Source organism: Balaenoptera acutorostrata, chromosome 18 (assembly GCF_949987535.1).
Source record: "Balaenoptera acutorostrata chromosome 18, mBalAcu1.1, whole genome shotgun sequence".
NCBI classification, from domain to species: Eukaryota; Metazoa; Chordata; class Mammalia; order Artiodactyla; family Balaenopteridae; genus Balaenoptera; species Balaenoptera acutorostrata.
In genome coordinates this window covers 73,660,809-73,667,804 of record NC_080081.1, presented here as the reverse complement: position 1 = coordinate 73,667,804, position 6,996 = coordinate 73,660,809, and the positions used below count along the sequence as shown (strand labels likewise).

General features: G+C 44.0%; 1 protein-coding gene across 1 annotated transcript in view; it reads left to right on the top strand.

Moving 5' to 3' along the window:
• The first annotated feature begins 6,774 nt into the window (after positions 1-6,774).
• ALOX5AP (arachidonate 5-lipoxygenase activating protein) overlaps positions 6,775-6,996 on the top strand; it is a 39,125-nt gene continuing 38,903 nt past the window's right edge. The window contains exon 1 of the mRNA XM_007164162.2: positions 6,775-6,859. The gene's annotated coding sequence lies outside the window, so the exon portion shown is untranslated. The remainder of the gene's footprint in view (positions 6,860-6,996) is intronic.

Below are 6,996 nucleotides of genomic sequence, written 5' to 3'. Positions count from 1 at the left end.
GGGTTGCCTGAGCCCCCAGGGCCTCCAGAAGAAGTAACTAAGTTTCACTGGCTTTGGAGTCGACGAGACTGGCTTTGAGTACCATGTTTTTATTTGCTTTGTGACTTTAGTCAAGTGACTGGGGTTCTCTGAGCTTCAATTTCCTCATCTGTAAAAAGGGCGACAACAATAGGGTTTTGTCCATGTTAAATGAGGCACTGGATGAAAAAGCTCTTGGTACAGTGTCTGGTGCATTTGCTGCATTTGCTATATGTTAGCTTTTATTCTAAGAAACATTCTAAGACCACATAGTTGTGCCACAGTGCACTGGCCAGAGTGAAGGTGGTAAGGGTCTTCTCGAGCACTGGGGGCAGAGAATATCTCCATGCCCAGTTTTACTTGCTCCTGAGCCTGGAGGCCTCCCTGTCAGTACATGCAGAGGAAAAGGCGGCAGTAACCTCCAAGGCCTGTAGGTGGACCAGGGAGGCTGGGACGTGACTTACGGGGTGGGAAGTGGTCCAGGCGCCCTGCTGCCCTGCCCCAGTGGCTCCTCCTGGCTTGAGCCCCCGTGGAAGCCGTCCTCATGGTGGGAAGGGCCCATCCATCAGGATGTGTTTCGAGGCCAGAACAGTTTGAAAAGCTCCCCGTCGAGTTTCCTTCTGTAACACAGCATCCCTTTCCTCTCTTGGGCTTCTTTTCAGGAACTAATGTTCAGGCAAGTGGCCCCTTGACTTCTAGGATGATCTCTTCCTGGCTACCAAATCCAACATTCAAAGTGATAAGAAAAATATATGGTCATAGTCAAATAGGAATGTCAGCATTTAAGGGCCTGATGATCACCGTGATGCTGAGTTGGGGGCAACATCTGCCAACTCGTGACATCAAGGCTGTGCCCCCCGTCAGAGCTGAGCTGCCTGCAGGGGTCCGAGTCACTGGGCCTGTGATGTTGGAGTGATGAGAGCTACCAGCCCAGAGGAAGTGATCCCCAGGGGCCAGGGGAACCCCACTGGGAGACATGCTCCTTTGTCAGTTTCACAGGGTCTGGGCTAGTTTCTACATGTTTTCCAACCATAAGCAGACCTGTGGGGCTACATCAGCAGCTTGAGGTCACATCAGGAGGTGGGATCAGGGTGGCCCTGGCTTCCCAATGCAGCTTTTGAAACTCCTGTAAAATCCCTGAGCTTTGAGGTCATGACAGCCCCCTCCCCCTCTATTCCTAGCTGCCCCCTGACCTCCCTACTCTCCCTCCCCCAAGTTCACTGAACTTGTGGCCACGGGCCTCACAGTGTTCCCCTCCCCCAATCTCCTGCCCTCATCCTGAGTGACAGCTGCATCTTTTGGACGCCTCAGCCTGGGCAGCTTTATTTTTGTGCTCTGGTTGCTTCTTAATTTTTTTCTTTTCTCCTCTCTTGCCATCAAGTTGCCTCTTCTTACTGTTGCCATGGTACCTGTTTCCTGCTGTCCCTTCCCCTATCAGTGCAGAGCAGACTGTGGTGAAACCCCATGGGCTTGGAGTCACACTATCCCGGGTCTGAGGCCCGTCTCTGCTCTCGGTGGGTTGTGCGATGGTAGGAAAGTGACTGAAAATTTCCTCAGTTCACTCATCTGTGACATGGTCACAATAGAGAAGGGTGACAAAGTCTTTTTGTAAGAATTAGGGGTTATAGTGGATATAAAGTGCTCAGGACAGTATCTGGCACACATAGAAAACAACCAATAAATGTTAGTATTTATTGTTATTATTATGATTCTCTAGAGTCAAACAAGCCTAGGCTAGGATTTCAGCTTCACCACATGCTCGTGTGACCTCTCTCAGCCTCAGTGTCCCCAGCTGTAAAATGGGACAACAATGCCTCTTCAGAGGGTTGTTATCAGGATTAAATAATGTGCTGCAGTTGCTTGCACTTAGTTGCATTCAACAAATGTTCCCCCTGCCTCACCCTCATTCCTCCTTATCTCTTCCTGTAGGTGAACAATTTAGAGAACAAGTCTTGTTACAAACCTGCATACAATGACCAGGCTCTTTAGGGCATTTCAAAGAATCAAATGGTGTTTAGTGAATATTCTCTGTTAAACTTGCTTGGATTGCTTAGGGCTGTCTTTGCCGTGTCATAGTTCATGGTGCCGTTAATGGACAAGCTCCAGGTCGAGTGAGGAGTGACTGTTTGGGATGTTTTGTTGATAAGCCTGTGTCAGTTCTAACTGGTGAATGTGATTCAGATACAGTCAGAGAACAATAAGGCTGCAGTTCAAATGCTTTGTTTTTCTTCTTTTTAAGGATACTTTTTTTTAAAAGGGATTTAAATATATATATATTTATTTGTTTATTTATGGCTGCGTTGGGTCTTCGTTGCTGCACATGGACTTTCTCTAGTTGTGGCGAGCGGGGGCTACTCTTCGTTGCGGTGCGCAGGATTCTCATTGCGGTGGCTTCTGTTGTTGTGGAGCACGGGCTCTAGTCACGCGGGCTTCAGTAGTTGCAGCGCGTGGGCTCAGTAGTTGCGTCGTGTGGCTTAGTTGCTCTGTGGCATGTGGGATATTCCTGGATCAGGGATCGAACCCATGTCCACTGCATTGGCAGGCGGATTTTTAACCGTTGTGCCACCAGGGAAGTCCCATAGATGCTTTAAAAATATGTGTTCGCATTTGGAAAATGTGATTGGCATTTTTTTCTAACTTTATAATATCACAGACTTTTTTTCTAACTTTATAATATGACAGAGAAAATCAGATGCTATGGATTACTGAAAACTTAGCCACCTAAGAAGATCTCTAAGTGGTTCTCAACACCCTTCGTATCCAGTGTAAATTGTAATATCTCTCAGGATATGTGAGAACATCTGTTTTTCTTCTAATGCAGTAAACATATAAGGGTCTCTTGGGATATCTTTTAAATAGACTTAATACAACATTCAGGAATGATAAGCAAAATATAATCACAGTCGTGGGGAATGTGAGCATTTCATATTAATAACATTGGAACCTTATGTTTAATGCAGCGTTAAAAGTTGACAATTAAGCATGTTAAGAGTCAGGAAATTCAATTAAAATTATCACAGTAATAGGAATTTAGCCACATCCTATATTAGTTATGAAATCCATTTAACGCCACAAACAGTAATGTTTTCAGCTAGTTTATTCGAAAGGAAACCAGGAACAAAAACACTTCAATGCTGTATATACTCTGTTAATGTGGTCAGGCTAATTTTGCCAGAGGAAGAATCTTAACTTTTGAATCTTTGAATGCCCAGTCATTTGATCGGAGTTCTATGTACTTGCTTGTTGCATAATTTCTGTCAATAAAGACAGAACGACAAACAAAGGAGTTCTTCTCTCTTCTGCCTGCTGCTCCCTAAGAGAATGGGGTGTCTGCACCCTGAGGCCATCCTCCAGCGAACACAGCCGCCGTTCTAATTTCTCTCCCCACTTCTCTGTGGGCACAGGTGCTCTTCGGTTGTAGGAGTTGAACTTCATTGTGGATGCTGCACCTCTAATCTCGAGCTGGGAACCCCCTGTGTCCGTGTATTTGGGGGGAAACGAAGCTTGTAATTCAGTTCTCCAGTCATCACACAGGGTTCATGGACTCTTTGTTGAGTCTACCCCATACGCCTTCCTTCTGATGGCCGGGCACACCTCCCTCTACTCCTGTCAGAAGACCATAGGAAATGGGCATTCATTTTTAATACACGTACCTCTGCATCAAGTCTAAATTTGCTATATCTCAATAGTACGGTCAAGTTGATCATTTGGGAGCTATGACGCTTATCAGAATTCACTCAAGAAGAGCCAAAGTCAACCGAGCACTGGGGACTTCAGCTATGTGCCCAAATGACCCCTGATGAGGTACCATAAGAATGATGATAGTGAAAGGGTCTCGAGAGGAACTTCTCAGGGAATTGTGCCAACACTCATCCAGATCCAGAACGTTGTCAGAAATCTGAGAATCACACTTGTCTTCTCTTCCTTATCCCCCATCCCTCACTAAACCTCATAGTTACTATTTAATAGCCCTCATATCCACCATCTTGTGCCCAAAGGCATTTTTCTCCATAGATCTCTGGAACGGACCCCCAACTGCTCTCCCGTCTCCCTGCTGGCTCCTCCAATTTGCTCTCCATACTGTAGCCAGCGTGATCTTCCAAAATGCAAATACAGATTGCGAGACAATCCTCTTAAAATCCTCGAGTGGCTTCTCTTTCCCTCTGGGATCATTTCAAAACTTCTTATTTTATTTTATTTTATTTTTGGCCACCCCGCGCAGCTTGTGGAATTTTAGTTCCCTGACGAGGGATTGAACCCAGGCCCTTGGCAGCAAGAGCGTGGAGTCCTAACCACTGGACCACCAGAGAATTCCCTTGAAACTTCTTGATGGCACTGGTAGGGCCCTTTGTGACGGGGTTCCCCAGGTCCCTCTCATACTACCTCTTCAATCTGGTTTCCAGCTAAATGAAAAAGATTTCAGCTCTTCAACTGCATCATGATCTTCCTTTTGCATACAAATTCAAATTCAGCCTGCTGTGAAAGCTGGTCTGTCACTGAGCCTAAAGACTCTGCTGATACAATGCGATTCAGTGGTGGTTGAAGTTCTGTTGGTAGGTCGCTGGTAGCGGTAGGTAGGAAGATGCGGTTTGGAGCCTTTGGCAGGCCTCTACAGGTGAATCCTAGCAAAGCTCCTTAGGATGTTGGAGCAAAGCTATGTTATCCTCTGAAGATAACTATTCTCCTTTTAAGAAACACCTGGCTTGCTCTTGGTAGTAAATGCTGACTCTTCACCATGGGCCATCATGGTAGCTTGTGAACTGAGTTGTCCGTAGTGACTGTCATCTGACCCAAGCTAGAAAGTTGGGCTCACAAAGCCACATTCCATCATCAAATGGAAGGGGTATATGTATACGAGACTGGGCTCAAGCAGTGCCTGAAGCCACAAGTAAATTGCATGAGCAAGTAGGTTTCAGAGGCAACGTGGCCCTGCCAACAACTTGATTTTGGACTTCTGCTCTCCACGACTGTGAGACAATAGACTTCTGTTGTTTTAAGGCACCCAGTTGTGGTACTTTGTTACATCTGCCCTAGAAGCAAATACATACATGCACATAGGCTATTTAATCACACAATTGTGTTAGGTCATATCCCTATAATACATCCATATATATATATATATGTGTATATATATATATATATATATATATAGTCTTCTAGTGGTTCTGCTTCTCTGGTTGAACCCCTGCTGATATAGGACATATGTTTTTACTTCTTTTGGAAAAACACCTAAGAATTGCTAGGTAACAGTAAGTGTGTATCTAGCTTTCTAAGAAACTGCCAAGCTTTTTCCAATGTGTTTTTGTTTATATTTTGCCATTTTTACATTTAGCATTTTACACTCTCACCAGTTACAGATTAGAATTTCACTTGTTCCACATCCTTGCTAACCATTCTAAGAGCTTTATAGTAGGATCTCATTGTGGTTTTAATTTGCATTTCCCTGATGGCTAATGATATTGAGCATCTCTTCAGGTGCTTCTGGGCTGTTTGTCTATCTTCTTTTTTTGAAATATCTGTTCAAGTCATTTACCCATTTTTAAAATGAGTTGTTTATATTCTTGTCATTGACCGAAAATAAGTTCCTTATGTATTCTGGTTATAAGTCCTTCATCAGATTTATGTAGTACACGTATTTTCTCCCTGTCTGTGGCTTGCATTTTTATCTTCTTAATGGTCTTCTGAAGTGCAGAAGTTTTCAATTTTGATGAAGTCGAATTTATTGATTTTTTTCCCTTACATAGCTCACACTTTTTGTGTCTTATCTAAAAAATCTTTGCCTTCCTCATAGTCACAAAGACTTTCTCCTATATTTTCTTCTAGAAGCTTTATAATTTTAATTTTTATGTTTAGGTTAAAGACTCATTTCTAGTTATACTTTGTGTGATTTTGGGGCGGGGTCAAGATTCATTTCCCCCCCATATGAATATCCAGTTGTTCTAGTGCCCTTTATTGAAAAGACTTTCCTTTCCTCATTGAATCACTTTGTCAAAAATCAGCTGAGCATATATGAGCATCGCAATTTTTAACACTATTAGAACTGAACTTTCCCAAGTCAGGTCATACCATTTCTGATCTCCTTTCCTTGGTGAGTCTATAAGGCAGACTAAGCTGATACTTGGGCGAAGGAATCTATGTCTAACCTCTGTTTTTGTACATAGAACACAACATGATGTCTTCTGCACTTGTGGGTTACTTGCTTAATTTTCCTATTAAACTCATAACAGTACACTGTGTTGTGTGTTTGTGACAAGAGAGAAAGAAGCTTTCCGGATATATTATCTTCGTTTCTTGCAGCCTACGGATTTCTGCTTCTATTTGTTTCCTTGCACTGATATTATCAGCCTGTAACTTGAGCTTCTGGAGAACTGAGGTCATATCTGTACATGTCATTTTGATTTGTGAGGCATCTAGCTCAGTGCCCTGAGCATGCGTGGACTTTTATCGGTAGCATTGAGGTTGTAGCATACTCACTACCCCTCAATTTCCTCATCTGGCATGAGGGCTCATCTCTGTCTAACTCAGTTCGGTTCGGAACTGCGGGCTGTTCATATAAAGAAAGGCCATCTGACTGTGGTCGGGGAAGAAGACATGACACTTTAACCAGGCTGGTTGGTTCTCTTGGAGACTACCTATGTATGACATCTGGAACAAATTGTGGTCTGATCTTTGGTCCTATCACTTCTCATTCAGATCAATACTGGTCTGAATATTCTTTTTTTTTTTTCTTGGCCACACCGTGCAGTTTGTGGAATCTTAGCTCCCCAACCAGGGATCGAACCCCTGCCTGCTGCAGTGGAAGAGCAGAATCCGAACCACTGGACCGCCGGGGAAACTCCAGGTCTGAATATTCTTTAGATTAACTGAAATGAAAAGGAACTGCTTTGTAGCCACCTCCAGTGTGTGCCTACAGACCTGGGTTATATCTGCATGCCCCTCTAGAGTTGACCTGCAGCCTGGGGGCATTCTGCGCCCTCT